Below are 17300 nucleotides of genomic sequence, written 5' to 3'. Positions count from 1 at the left end.
AACCCCAAAGACATTGGTTCACTGGCCTGCTGATCATACATTTATTAACCATGTTTGTAGTGACCTTTTTGTTGTTATGGTTCTTCTTGCATATAACTACAGAAGTGAAATTGATAAAACGTGATGATGGACTGGCTGTAGACTGGCACCCGAACTTCAACACATACCTGGCTATGAAACGAGTCTATGTAGAGACTATGAATGTTTCAAATTGCTGGGTTTGTACTGCAATACCCACAGCATATGGAGGACTTTTAATGTCTGCTGTCCCCTTGGGGATAAATGAAACTTGGGAAAACCTATTATTTGACACGGGTACTGTGAGATCACAAGACAAAGTGGCATTATATTTACCCGTTACTCAGAAAGGAATTGTTTGTTTTGTTAAAAATGACACACTCCAGGTTGGTTGGAGTAACTGTAACATAACTGTGTCTTACAAATGTTATATAAAACCTGTAGATCAAGGTACTAGTTGTAGCACGAACTATGGTTCGTATTTAAGCTTGATGAAAACAACATTGAGAGATGTGCAAAAAACTCCTGAAATATATAGACAATTATCTGTTATAGATAAAAAAATGTTTCATTCAGGGTTAACCCGCATCAGTACTAAAGTAGAAAACTGTTATTTTGTTTGTGGGAAAAGGCCTATAAATGGTTACCTGAGAATTGGTCCGCAGTTGTTTTTGGGTTATCTGGTTCCAGCCATAAGACATACTGCAGAATTGCCCTGGGTAAAATACGCAATGTGAGAAATATAGCTCAGCAAGCCGAGAATACAGTCAAAAACCTGCTAATCCAGTGGGTAAGATTGAAGCAAGCTGGAAGGATCACTCGGCTGTGAAGGACAAAGAAAAATTGACTCATATGGACTTGAGTGACAGTGTTATATCCTGGGCTGGGATATTCCCAGCCTACGGAGCAGTCAAATCGATTTGGGAACTGAGGAAATTGTCAAAACTCCTCAAGTAATGAGCAATGCGACTTTTTCCGCTCTTGAACTTGTGACTGATGAAATGAATGCAATGAGAACAGTCGTATTACAGAACCGAATGGCTCTCGACTTCACCCTAGCGGCGAGAGGTGGTACGTGCGCGCTTATCAAAGAAGAATGCTGTGCGTACATTCCAGACAACCAACATGAAATCAATGATCACCTGGAGGTAATACAGCAGGTGTCAGCAATGGCAGAACCAGGCCCAAACCCACTGACGAACTTTTTCCAGAATCTATTTGGGGGGTGGGGTCGGTCCTTATGAATATTCTGATAGCAATTTGTGTAGTACTGCTCATAATTGGAGCATGTGTCTGCTGCGGCATACCCTGTGTAAAAAAATTAGTTAAAGACTTAGTTGACATATCAGTAACTGAAACTATGTACCAAGACATGGAATTGAATTTGTTGATACCAAGCGAAAGCCTATCTGAAATATAAAGCAAATGACTTACTTAGCTAAAAGTCCTTGAAAGGAAAAGGCTAAGAAATGAAATGACACTGTTTATGTTTCAAATAGAATGAAATGCATTAACAGGAGGGAGAATGTTAGAAAAATATATATATTCACATATGTACTGCCTAGAAAATATATTTACATACATGCTGCCTAGAAAAATATATTTACATATATGCTGCTTAGGAAAATGTGTATTCAAACATTCAAACATATATAAGTTGTGTGGTCAGATATATAGAGAAATGTGTGCTTTAGACAGGAATAAATGTGCTCAAATCTATATAGGGAACAAAGGTTGAAAAATAGTATGATATGTAATGCATTTAATTCTGTTTTACTAGAATAATAGTAGAAATAAACTCGCATATTATTGCTTGAAGCATAAGCTGCAGTGTAATTAGAAATTTGGCCTTGGCAGCGTTCAGCTGCCTGGCTCATGTCTGTCAGTAAAGATTATTTTGCAAAGTTAGAAAATAATAAATCTGTCTGCATGTGTATCTTTTCCTGCTTCCACCAGAAGAATAGCCTTGTGCGCACTATCAGAGATAGTGTCCAGCTGGTAAACAAGAGAGGGACAAAGAGAAGCATTAAAGAAGACATGCACCCATTGTATTCGAACTAATCTAAGAGCCTTGAATTGGCTACATCCTCGGAAGGACATTGTGACTGACCAGGTGCTTGCAAGGCTGTAATATTCTCATGGGAAAAAGATTTTTGAAAAACACCATCTCAGCACTTTTTTCATAAGTTACTATGATGTAAAGACCCTGTCACTGACCACGTCAGTGAGGTGGGCAAAAGCTGATAGTAAACTGTATAAAATGTCATATGTCTCACCAATAAAATCAGACAAAATTCTGTACAAGTTTGTGTATGGTTTTTTGCCTCCTAATGTACATTAGAGTATTAGAGTTTTAGATACTTGAGCTTTCCTGCATTACTGTTTGTTATTGACTGTCATTATTTTTTAATGCCAGATGAATTTTACAGTCTGACTTTAACAAATTTATTTAACAATGCAGACACACATACATTAACCAAACAACTAGGGCTCACACATACACACACACATTACATCAACATTGGCCCATGCTGTACTGTTGACCCTCACACACCCACACACATACACACACACCACACACACACACACACACACACACACACACACACACACACACACACAGACATGTTGATTGGATGGGTCAATGTCAGGCTATGGCAAACAACAAAACGCCCTGTGCATCTGATGACACCTGTGTCACCTCCTGTCATCTGCATCATTGACGGAGGGACAGGCTAACATGGTGCTGATGCACAGGGTGACACTATAGCAGTGTAGCAATAATAGCAAGTTGTCAACAAGGAAGTGTAACAACATCGTTGTAGGTATATCTGAGCAGACATTATGCATCAAAGCTCTGATTGTCAATGTAGCATTGTTTACACCACTGTTTGGTCTGAGTATGTATTGTCCACCCATGTGCCACTTGGCTGAAGTGTAATGTGTTGCCAGCATGTGTTAGTGAGTGGACAGTACGTGTGTGATGTGTGCAGTACAGATTAGCAAGTGTACATATGTGAACATGGTGGGTGCGCACTGTCTGGATGTACGTGCATAGTGGATGCATGGGACATGTGGCATACCCTGTCGTACGCATTGCTAACATCTCATAGTATCTTTCAATGGCCAGTATGCATTCTATTACAGTTATGTACTAACATGGGTAGACATGTGTATGACATGGGTTGACACTATGCTGTGGGTGATACCGTTAATATCTGTCAATGATTTGCGGTCTGGTAGTATACACAACCTCAACAGCATGGGTATAAGCAATCATTGGATGATGTCCTGACAAATGACACACAGTAGTAGAGAACCCAGTAGCAACTGGATCCTTCCGGTGCTACACTATAACACTAACCAGTGGTAATGATCGCCACCCATTCCTGTGACCACACCTGTTTGGCATACAGCCCCCTTAGGTACATGCAGACACACTAGGGATGTGTCCATCCAAATCTGGAAATGCATGGATTGGCCTACAATGCATTCCCTGGATGGGACGCATATCCTACACAAGGGTATAATACAGACAGATACCTGTTGTCTGATACATGCTGTATAGCAGTAAGCCGACTATGGCATAGTCATCCTCATGTACTATACATACTATCCCATCAGTACCACACAGGTGGTAGCCCTCAACATGTATGTCGGGTACCAATGTGTACGTACAGCCTCATGTTATGTCATGTGTCCCTTGGTATCCACATCCATAGGTATTATGGAGTCCCAAGGTGTATCACATAAGACATTAGAGGCCTGAATGCATATCCACAAGGCAGTCATACACCTATAAAGACTGTCCATTCTTAGCAGTCTTTGTTGTGTATGACCATGTCTGACATATACCCCAGGCATATACCCTCACTCACACTACTCTTAAGTAACTGTCATGGGTGTGTGTGCCACAGATGACCTTGGCCACAGAACATGAGAGTGGACGGCCTTGTCACATACATACATGTGTGACCTACGATCTGAGAAGCAGCGGCATAACCTGTCAATGGAAACAAATGTATTCATGCAGTATGCAGGCTTCTCACCTATGTACTGATGGAGGGGACATGTACACATATATATTTGCCACGCAAATACCTGATGTATGCAATGTACTTACTGTTGTAATCATACTATGTCATACCATAGTAAAAGCAAAACCCACACCGCATTGACCAACAGTGACAAATACACAGTCAACATTTGCAGGATTCAAGCCCCTACCTAGCTATGTTATGATACTAGAGATCGATGAATTAACACGGCACGCTATCTGCTTTACTAGGTGGTTTCTCTTCTCCGGCTGTATTTGTAGGATGGTGACATCATCAGTCTTTCCAAAGAGGAATGTATCTCCTTTAGTGTGTTTTCCCAGTCTCCAAAAAGGGTACGTTTTTCAAAGACAATTGCACACATACACACCCCTCCACACACACTGTTTGCAGGATTCAAACCCCTACCTAACTATGCTATGATACTAGAGAGAGAGAGAGACGCATTAACACGGTGCGCTATTTGCTTTATTGGTTGGTTTCTCTTCTCCTGCTGTATTTGTAGGATGGTGACATCATCAGACTTTCCAAAGAGGAATGTACCTCTTTTAGTGAGTTTTCCCAGTCTCCAAAAAGGGAACACCTCTCAAAGGAAACTGCACACATACACGCACCCCCCCACACACACAGACTGTTTGCAGGATTCAAATTCCTACCTAACTACGTCATGATACTAGAGACAGATACATTAACATGGCGTGCTATTTGCTTTACTGGTTTGTTTTCCTTCTCTGGCTGTATTTGTAGGATGGTGACATCATCAGTCTTTCCAAAGAGGAATGTACCTCTTTTAGTGTGTTTTCACAGTCTCCAAAAAGGCCACTCCTTTCAAAGACAATTGTACACACACACACACACACACACACACACACACACACACACACAAACAGTTTGCTGGCATTCAAACCCCTACCTAACTATGTTATGATACTACAGGGAGACGCATTAACATGGCACGCTATTTGCTTTACTGGCTGGATTCCCTTCTCCTGCTGTATTTGTAGGATGGTGATCAAAAAGGGGACAGCTCTCAAAGGAAACTGCACACATACACACACTCACTGTTTGCAGGACTCAAGCCCCTATCTAACTATGTTATGATACTAGAGAGAGACACATTAACATGGCGTGCTATTTGCTTTACTGGCTGGTTTCCCTTCCCCTGCTGTATTTGTAGGATGGTGACATCATCAGACTTTCCAAAGAGGAATGTACCTCTTTTAGTGAGTTTTCCCAGTCTCCAAAAAGGGTACACCTCTCAAAAAAAACTGCACACATACACACACCTCCCCCAACACACACACACACACACACACACACACACACACACACACACACACACACACACACACACACACACTGTTTGCAGGATTCAAACCCCTACTTAACTATGTTATGCTACTAGAGAGAGATGCATTAACACAGCACACTATTTGCTTTACTGGCTGGTTTCCCTTCTCCTGCCATATTTATAGGATGGTGATATCATCAGACTGGACATGATGATGTGTGTACACTTTGTTTTATGCCATTCCAGGAATGGTCCATGTGGGTCAGCAGATGTCAACAGCTTGAACAAGACCTCAGAAACCTTACCTTGTGTGATCTATCTGTGGACACATTGACATTCCGTCATATGTCAACACATATTTATGCACAGCTTGTTGGTTTTGTATATACTACATGTGTCTGGGATGTTGATAAAGGGCTATTCAAAGTCTATGTGACACATGTGTATATGTGTTCATTGATGTATGTCCTGGGTGACTGCCTTGCAAACAGTCTAGCATGTCTGGGAAATATGATCCGCACATGAACATACTACAGTTGGTAGGGCTGTGTGTATGTCAGCTTCCAATAGCTCTGTTTATGACTGCAACCATGATGGACACAATGACCTTGCAGATCAGACTTCATAGGCATACTGAACTTGACTTCCCATGGTGTGCTGTGCACCAACACTTGTGGGGAGTGCCATATGTAGCTGTGACACATTCAATGGTTCCACATACTGTGTAGGGGGTGAGGCTCAGCTGACTGTTCAGGTGCATGATCTGTTTGTTCTGTAGGTTGTGCATGACACATACTAGGAATCAATGTATTCCACTTGCTGCCATGCTTTTGGCAGTGGGGGTAGCTACTCATCCATTCTACATGTGATATCTCCTGGTATGATGATATGGACTATTGTCAGTGGGAGATGGGTATGTACATATGGGCCTGTCTGTCATGATGTTGGCATTGTCACTCAGGTACAGTTGGCCCTGATTCAGGACATATATGGGTGTACATTGCTATTTATGACATAGCTGAAGGAGGTGTCATGATTCAGTCTGGACTCCTTCTCAGCTAATCTTTACAAAACACCAAAGAACATGAGCACTAATCTCTGTTATACTGTTTTACATGCTTAACACCCTACTGATCCTTTGTGATCAGGCTACAGAGTATGTCATGATAATATCCTGGCATGTCCAGGGGTCAGTTTCGTGTGTACTCTTCAGTCCATCTAGTGGATATTGTGATATTGACACAATGTCATATCTGCCTCATGTACACAGACAACCCTCTCCTCCTCCTGACAAACTCAGATATGTGTGAGATGCACCTATATAGATATACAAGGTGCTGAACTCTCTTGACCCATGACTGGCACAGTCTATCAGGTGGTGAAGGTAACCACACACACCACATATCAGTCTCACATATCCTCTAGCAACACCACTCAAACCACATTATCACACATAGACATACTTGGATGCTGTAAATGTACTCTACCTAAGCAGCAGAGACCTCCAAAGCAGACACACACACACCTGCTACCCCACTACAATACCCACATATCACATAGTTCACAATGTCAGTGTGCCACACAGTCACTGCCCTTCGGGCTAAACAACACACCTAATACACTTGTAATAGGCGACACTTATTGTCAGAAGCACTGATGTACCACTCACCAGCCCTAACAAGGGAATAGTCACTTTGGGCTGTCTGTTGGGTGCCAGGATCTGCCACATAACACAGGCAGTCAGGTCACTCCAAAACAAGTACAGGACTGGCACCATCATTGTCCATGCTGGTGAGTATAACCTCAGACATTACTCCCTGGATGACATGACATGATACATGGAGAAACACTCTGATCATGTAGCCCATGCCAGTGTGACCCTGACCTTGTCTAGCATCTTACACCCACCAATTATGATGTCACAGTATACGGACACACATATCACATTTAACAGTTGCCTAACAAATTTGTTTCATTCATAGGGGATACAGTGTCTGTCAGCCTGTGGTGACATGCTCAACATGCCACATAGCTTCACTATGGACAGCTTGCACCTGTCACCCTTGGACTTTGGAATGCTGGCTAAGGCTCTTGCTACCACCATAATGCCTTTTTAAAGCAGGGCTCAGAAGACAAACCCACCTCCATAGACATTACAGGTTAAATGAAACTAAGGGTAATGCTGCTCAACAACAGTTGTGTTAACCTCATATTGCGGCCACTCAGGACTCTCCTCAGTATGGAGGATAGCGATATCTGTGCACTGAAAGAAGCCTGGTTCAGGCTCACTTATGCACACCAGCACTACCAGCTTATGTTTTATACCATGCTGTCTGACAACAAGGCTTGGAACAGACAACACAACTAGGGGGAGTATCCATATACATCACAGATACACACACCTCCGGGTTAGTAGCACTGCACAAAGCATCACAGGCCATACATATACAACTACCATTGTGCAATACTGCCTTTCAGTTTGTTGCCTGCTACAGAACACACTCCCAAACTCAGGAACCACACTCGGATTTCATGGGAACTATGGAGAATATGAAGGTCTCCACAAACACCATTATATTGTGTGACTTCATATACGCAAATATTGACTGGGGATACTACTCAAGCCCCAACACCCTCACCCAACAGTCGCTACAATTTGTAGACTCATATGCTATGGTACAACCAGTCAGCACAGCCACAAGGGGGAATACATATTGGACCTGATCATCACCAACATGGGGACTCTATGTACCACACCAGCGATATACCCCTCATTGGTAAGGTCAGAACATACATGTATCTCACTGGACATACATATACCCTCCACACACCCATCCTGGGTAATCTTGGTGAACTTCTCATGAGCCAACATCTCACTTCACCGAAGCAAGGTGGTATCCTTCAGAGACCCTGAGACAGTGGCAAATACGGCTCACACTGCTGCATCCTTTACATACACATTCTATGGACACCTAGTGGACTGCATGGATTGTGCTATCCCAAATAACAACAGGACTCACTACTCCAATGGCAGGGGACCTTTCTGGTAGACCCCAGCCATTAATAAGCTGTACAATGTCAGGAGGAAGCTACTACATGATAGAGCACAATCCCAGACTGGGAAGGCATCTGTGATCTGTACTAGCAGACAGCTACAATCACTCATGAACTTTTCTAAGGGCTGCTTCTACCAGACAATTGCAACGGACACGTAGGACTATCACACAGCCTTCTTCAGTTATGTCAGGAACCTGGGTGGACACTCACTGATATGCTGTGAGTTACTGCATACTGACTAAACCTACCCTGAACCCACTGGCATTGCCAACATCCTGGCAAACAGGTTCAGTGCAGATGTCTCCCACCCATCCCCCCTAAGGAGCAACTATCCATCCCAACAGAGTATAACCTCCCTGACATCACAGAGTAACAGGTGAGTGCTACCCTCCCCAAAGCGTACATCACAGTATCAATGTGACCAGACAGTGTCCCAGCCTTCATCTTACACGAGCATCATGACAGACACAACCCTCACGTTACATCACTGTTCAATATCGGAGTTACCACAGGATATGTACCCAAGGAATGGCGTACAGCGACAGTGGTCCCGCTCCACAGAGTTGGTGCCACAATGGACCACAGACAATATTGCCCTATAAGCCTAAGTAGCCTGTTCTGCAAAGCTATGGAGCGTATTGTCATGGAACTCATACACATAGACATCGGGAACCTACAGACACTGTGCCCTACACATTTCAGCATTGTTGTGGGCAGATCTTGCCTCTTGAACCTGTTTGTATTCTTTAAATGGCTAACAGGTCCATTGACATAAGAACGGCTGTCCACACAGCCTACCTGAACCTTGCAAAACCCTTCAACACAATAACCCACTGGGCCATTATGCATAGGCTCACCAGCGTCAATATGGACACATATCTCAAACGATGGATTGATACCTGGATCAGGGTAGCACCCACATGGTTAGAATTGCAGGTGCCATGTCTGACTATACACCAGTTACACGTGGCATCCCACACGGCTCAGTCCTGGGACCTCTCCTGTTCAGTATATATTTGTCTGATGTACAGGCTACCACAGGGGGAATATGGCTGACCTTGTTCGCACTTGACTGCAAACTGGGTGCCATAATCAACTCTCCAGCTGCCACATGCATACTCAAACAGGGTCTCACAGAGATGGATGACTGGTGCCTGAGCCATGGCCTACAGCTAAATGCCATTAGTTGCATAGTCATCCCCTTTGGGAATAGTAACATGCCCACACATTACCACATAGGTAGTACTCCATTACATACGGTAGGAGTTGTTAGGTGATTGGGGACATGACTTGTTTGTACTGTCGCCTTTGACATTCAAGTTGCCAAAGTGGTTGGACAGACCTTCTATATAAGCCACCTTATCCCATATGGTTTCACATCTAGATCGAGTGAAGTCATTGTGCCCCTATACTCATCACAACTATGCTTGGTTACAATGCCACATTTGGGGTGTACCTTACCCAACACCTGCAGCAACTGTACTGGCCACAGAAGTTCCTCACCAAGCAGATGTAGGGACTCACACGGATGACCTGCACAGTTCGGATGCAGTAACTCCAGCAATACTCAGTTGTTTACCACCTACTCAGATATGATGTGTGCCTGTTGTTTACAGAAATACCCAACCCAGAATTACTGGACATACTCCACCTCAGTATATCCAACTCCCTTGGAGCTACACACTCCAGGGACATATACCTCAGCACAGATGTTAATAGGACATGCTGGAGGGACAGATTTTTATACCAGGGCCTCCACTCACTCTGGATTGTGATCACAGTTTCACATAGGCATAGCCACCCACTGACCACCTACAGGGGACATCTTGACGGCTGTATGGGTGATCGTATGTTTACCCCTGGGATATCTTCTGTGTCCCTGCTAGACAGAGGCACACTAGTCTAGATGTACATGGGCTATCTTGTGTGAACTACTATTCGCTGGTACAGAGTAGTAATCTGACAGGGTTGCAAAAACCAAACACACTCTGGCTAGGCTTGTACATGCCCTAGGGCAGATAGCCTAGTATCGACCTCTGAACCTATGCTAATGTTCAAGATGCACAATGTTTATTGCTGATACTGTTTGCAGGTCTTTATCATCTTTGCTTTACCAGTTTCTATGAACAACTTTGGTATCTGCAGAACATATTTGATTATGACAGGGTTCCACTATATTATAGATGTGTCTGTTGTCATATAACTGTGTGCACAGGGCAGATTGCTGTATAGTGACAGGTTCCTGGGTTAACACATGCAACTGCCAGATATGCGTGGTGCACTGCTGTACTCAGACATGGCCTAAGTGTGTGAGCATGCCCAGTTCTGCCATTCTGTGTTTTGCTGCCTGACATTTGTCATTTATTCAAGTGTGTGAGCATGCCCAGTGTGACCTTTCAGTATGTTTCTATCTGAGGTCCACTACATTTGTTGATGTGTGCGAACATGCCCGATATTAACATTTATACTGTGTGTGTTGGAAGTCAGGTTCTGTTCTCACTGCAGGACTCACCTTTGTGTCATAACTCGACAAGGATTATGCTGTGCCTGCAGGGTTTCCATGAAATACTTTGCATAGACTTATCAACATTCCTTCATACAGGTTGACCACCACAATACTGTCATGGTTTAGTGGTTGAGTACTTTGGCTATAGTGCAATGTATCCTGGGTCCGAGGCCCATCACTGCTTTACATTTTCATACTGAGCAGACCAGACTGCTTAAGGGCCAGTTAAGCAAATATGAGCATGTTGGCTTTTGTTCAGCTATGCTCTACTTAGACCAGGCTTGTCCAACATTGCTCAATATTCACCAACATTGCTGGACGTTGCCCAATATTACTGAACATTGACCACAGTTGTGCTAGTTGGTGTGTGCAATTTTGTTTGCATATACTACATGGTGGTACATGCTGATTAGCACTGCTTTATATTGCTTAACACATGGCAATCATGCCTTAGATGGTGCTGCAGGGCTGTCTATGTTGGATGCACATACTACACTCCCTGTACATGTTTGAAAGCAGGTAGTGTCAACTTAGGCATCCCTTTTACTATATGTGCAAGTCGGAGAGAGGTATAATTTCCAGAGTTCCTACTGAGCCAGTCTATGTGCTATGCATTGCCTCTTTGCCAAGGCCAAAGCATACTGGGCACGCCTCCTTCTGCCTACTGGGGTAGGCTCAGGTCTTTCTTCCTCTGAGTCACGTCCTGCCTGTGATGGCCTTGGCAATGGTGGGGGGCTGTTTGGCACAGGCCTATACTGGTCCTGCTGCAGCTGTTTTCGCAGGATCATATTATGTAGCATAGCACATACCATGACAATTTGGGTACATGTAGTTGGTGAGTACTGCAAGGCTCCACCAGATGTGTCCAGGCACCAGAACCATGACTTGAGCAGCCCAAACACACGCTCTATTACATTACGTGTTTGTGCGTGTGCCTCATTATGGCATTCCTGTTCAGGGATGTGTGTGTTTCTGATGGGTGTCATCAGCCATGGCTCCAGTTCATAGCTAGCATCCCCCACTAGGTGACCATGTGGGATGTCCCCATTGGCAAATGTCTGGTACAGCTGCGTCAGATACCAGATATGAGAATCATGGTAGCTTCCAGGGCAGCCTGCACACACATTCAGTATTATGCCCTGGGTATCACACATGACCTGGCAGTTGATGGAGGGGAAGCCCTTGTGGTTGAAGTAGACCCTACCCCGCTCACCGGCTGGTGCTTTGATGTGTATGTGTGTGCAGTTTATTGCACCCACTACCTCAGGGTATTCCGCTATTTGCTGGAAGAGATGCATATTGCTGGCCAATACCTCATGGGAATTGGGGAAATATACATGATCACTGACATGTGCTGACATGGCATCCAGGAACTGGTGTAGTACCCTGGATGCTGATGCCTGTGACATCCCCATCATATCACCAGTTGGTCTCTGGAAGGTACCTGTTGCTAATATTCTTAGGCCAACACATACCTTGGTTTCCACTGGGATGGGTTAAACTCTGTTGGTTCTTTGTGTGAGGCGTGGCCTGCACAGCTCAACAATTTGCTGCAGGAGGTCTCTGTCCACTCTATAGCGCTCCACTATCTCCAGATCATGTAGCCCCTGGTAGGTTAGCCTGGGCCTGTACACTCTTCTCCGTCTCCCCACTTTGGGTTGTCCAGCAGCATTTCCATTGTCACCACCCTCAGCATGCTGCATATGTTGCCTTATAACAGCAGTGGCAGCCCCTAACATTTATTTGTCTCAGTAAAGCTTTTTCAGTTTTCACTTCTATTAGCTTACTGCAGTGTATGTTGTGAGAAACATAATGGACTGTTGTTTGCAGAGTTTTAAGTGCTAGGCTGGGCTGGGCTAGTGTACTGCCTGTGTAATTGCCTGTTTCTGATTGTTTTCACCTGCTTGCTCTGCTAGTACTCCCTGGTAGCTTCCTACTATTTGTTGTGCTTCCTTTTTCCTTTCTGTTTCCTCGTGGGGGGAGCGCCGCGCACACAAGTGCAAACACGTGCACAGCAGCTAACACACATGCACATATGCTTACACGGACTTAATCTTGCTTATTCAGGTTAAAACGTGTGCACATCAGCGCAAACGCGCTTACAACTCTTTAAACAACCTTATACATGCTTACTCCAGATGAAATGTGCACACTCACGCTTACACGCGCGCACTCTGTTTTACTTGGGTTTACATGTGCGCACACGTGCACATACCCACTCAGCAAGAAACTTTGGTGTTATCCATGGCATACACCTTCCATTTCTTGCCTTTCCCTAGCCTACCTGTTAACACACCTCTTTCCATGATGTGTGAATGACAGCTGACACATGCCACTCTGCTCCAATGAGCTTCACTTCTTTCACACATTCCCCCCTCGTGATGTCACCTATCTTCTACTCTGTTACTCCGCATATCCTACTCCTACACCCCACTGACTGTGCTCATTTGCTATGTACATTTGTGATTCACTATCCTAATGCTCATTTACATATGATTGCCTTCTAATGCTTGGTTACATGTCTTAGATTGAGCTTCCCCCCTTAGCAACCTCTACTCGGTGGTCATGTTGTCTTCAGCCTGCCATTCCCTTGCATTGTACATTAACAATTTCAATAAAATCCACATTTGCAGGTTTTAAGTTTTTAGTATTCTGGGTTTTAGAGCGCACCCCCTTTGCGCGGCGCTGCGCTACGCTTAAACATTGGAAATCGGTGAAAAAAAATAAAATATTATTATTTTAATATTGCATCAGGAAACATTTCACATGACCATATATTTGGCCATTGGCATGCTTCCTGCACTGGATGCAACCTTTATTTGGAGCTGTCATGGCTCCGTTTTGCTATTTGCAGAACAGTACTCAGTTGTCAACTGAGTACATTTCTGGAAATAACACTGCTCTTACTCGGACAGGTTTGGGTTTCCTGAATTGCAAATCTACCTCATTTGCATGCCTTTCACCTGCAATTGAGGTAATTTGCATATTCCAGCCCTGTCTGTGTAAGAGCCGTTTAGGAGCACTCTTACATGCCCCTACAGGCTGTTCCTGGATTGCTCGTCGGACATGATGGCTGCATGGAGTCTGACTCTACTCTAAGACTCTGTGCAAGCCTTTGTAAATCCGGCCCTATATGTTTTTGTGTGTGTGGATGTGTGTGTGTGTGTGTGTGTGTGTGTGTGTGTGTGTGTGTGTGTGTGTGTGTGTGTGCGTGTGTGTTTATGTGTGTACGTCTGTATATATGTTTATACATACGTGTGTGTATATGTATGGAAATGTGTGTGTGTGTGTGTGTGTGTGTGTGTGTGTGTGTGTGTGTGTGTGTGTGTGTGTGTGTATCTATTTATATATGTTTATATGTGTGTGGGTGTGTGTGTGTGTGTGTGTGTGTGTGTATTTGCATATCTATTTTTATATATATATCTCTCTCTCTCTCTCTCTCTATATATATATAGATATATATATAGATATATAGATATATATATATATGTATATGTATAAAGGTTGAGCACATATCTTTGGCATGAGTTGTCACACATTTGCAAGCTCTTTCTATCAAACAGACTCATCGGTGCCAGACCAGCGGTAAATTTTTGATTCCCCAGCCACTGGTTCAAGTGCAGGGAAGAACTCTGCTTCACATAGATGGGAAGCCTGTTCCAGAGAGGAGGTAAGCTCAGAGAGATATACTTCTCTCTCCAACATGTCTTATTTATATTACAGATGAGGTTTAGATTCCTGGAACAGATATTTCTGATGCCATTTGTTTTGCAGATGTGCTGCAGATTAAGCTTTGTAGGCTAGGCATAGATTGCCTATCAGCAGTATGTAGGGAAATGAGTATAGATTAGGGGTTTTAGACAGTCCATGTAAAGCATGTTTTCTACACTGTGTAATCTTTTTGTGAGGAACCTTTGTGGACACTCCAGTTGTTGCATATGCCTAGTGAGGTACATATGGAAGGGGGTATTGTACTCAATGATTGGTCAAATGAGATCCAAGTGCACTGGAACAATGATGTCTTCGGACCTAGATGTGATACCCTTGCTTATAAGTTCGGCAACATAAAATGACTTCCATACTACAGTAGAAACGTGAGGATCAAAGGCCACATCACCATCCACATGCTTTCCCAAATCCCTTTCCACAGGGTCTGTCCCTGGAAAATAATGTATATACTGAACCAGAACTTTGTGTATTTTGGGAAACCAAGTGTTTCTCAATCTCCATTTAAGAGATGCTTAGGATATTACAACTGGTGAGTCAACAGGTTGCACTGACTAATGTCTGAGGTGTTGGAGATCGTTAGGCTGCACATTCAGTTTTGTGTTAAATTTGGAGAAGATGGCTAAGGCAAATTTTATATTTTTTCTTAAAAAAAGAATGGGTTATCTTCATCTTTAACAATGCAAGACTTCATCAAAATAAAATTATTTTCTTAAATCCTTCTTAAATATTTTTAATTTATTCCATGATATAAAGCACCAGTCATCTGCTTTGATTCCTTTTCCACTTTAAAGCTCATTTACCTTTTATATCACCATTTGAACATGGATACTGCCCTGCATTCAGACACACTTGCCATTCATATTCCTTAGCCTTACTTTCTAAAAGCATATTGTGAATGTTAAACATGGCATGTACTGTTCTGTTTTCAAAACACCAGAGTACGTGGACAAGATGCTACATCTAACCATGACTCATACATCGAAAAGGCCTTTGCAAGGACACAGAATATATTACTATACTAATATAGATAAATAGCTATACACAGATATATATCTGTATGCATGTATATATACATACACACACACACACACACACACACACACACACACACATATATATATATATATATATATATATATATATATATATATATATATATGTATACATATATATGGTCTCCCTCATTTTGATCGAATGTTCATTTGCTCAATGAGTGATCAGGGTGGTGTTTAATTTCAAATGCACAGACACCCAAACATTGTAAAATGTTGAAGGACAGTTTTGTTATGAATGGTGAGTGGAGTTAGAGGGAATGTGAGAGCGCGCACATGTGTGTGTATTTATGCATGTGGGAGTCAGGGTTAGGGTCGGCATAAGCAGGGGGATAGGTTTTGTAAGTTTGTATTCGAGTGTGTTTATTTAAGGGTTAGGGCCAAGGTTAAGTAGGGGGGGTAGATGTAGTGTTACTAGTGTGTGTTTGTGTGCCTGAATGTGTCTTGTGTCGTAGCAGTGGTAAGGGAAGATTTTTATTAAGTTAAGGTGTAGGGTTAAGGTTATGGGAAGGGACAGTGTTAAGGTTAGTACCCATTATTAGTATGGCATGGGGGGGGGGGGTTCGATTTTTTGTGTCTTTAATATTTTGGACATACAATGTTCTATATAATATGTATTTATAGGTCCTAAATGCTTTATCTCATGCATGGGCCTCTCAAATCATTTATGGTATGATCCCAGTTATTCTTATTAGGGGTAATATATAATTATTGACCATGTGATGGGTAAGGCCAATCTGTAACACCAAATGGGATAGGTTTATTTGAGCACAAAAAGGGAAACTGGCTAGACTTAAAATGGCCAGCAAGGGCAGCTAGCCTAGTATTTACCTATGAACCTATAGATATATATATATATATATATATATATATATATATATATATATATATATATACATATGCACACACACACACACACACACACACACACACACACACACACACACACACACACACACACACACACACACACACACACACACACACACACACACACACACACACACACACACACACACACACACAGAACTGTTGCAAACGAATTTGACACCCTGGGCAACACATCCATTTGGAGCCTCCTCACCCCATTCTCTATAACAGTCTCAGTTGCTTAAGGAAAACTTGAAAGCTGTCAAACCTTGAACAATTAACAGCTTACAAGCTGTCATTAATTAATCATGATCACTTATATAGATGTATTTATTTATTTATTTACTTATTTTATTTTGCATTTGTTGACCGGGCTAGTCCAACTGGATATATGCCCATTTTCAGCAGAGGCCCAGGGAGAAAAGCTCCACATGCAAACATTAGTAAGAACAGGCACAAATTAAGTATATATATATATATATATATATATATATATATATATATATATATATATATAGTGTATACATCAAAACACATTAGATATTAACTACAAAAACAGAAGATGAGAAATAAAAAGTGTGTTTTGTTAAGAGTTTCTTAAAGCTAAAAAGTTGAGAGTACCTAGATACCCAAGGTAAGCTAGTCAGGGTTGCTACAGGGGCAGACCCAGTGGGTTTTGAGGTGAGTTTTGAATTGGGATTTAAAGCAGGGAAGAGAGGAGA

The sequence above is a fragment of the Protopterus annectens genome, chromosome 12.part0 (genome assembly GCF_019279795.1).
Source record: "Protopterus annectens isolate FY-2018-M chromosome 12.part0, PAN1.0, whole genome shotgun sequence".
In the NCBI taxonomy this organism is placed as follows: domain Eukaryota; kingdom Metazoa; phylum Chordata; order Ceratodontiformes; family Protopteridae; genus Protopterus; species Protopterus annectens.
The sequence above is the reverse complement of the archived record's forward strand: the minus strand, read 5'-3'. Positions refer to the sequence as shown.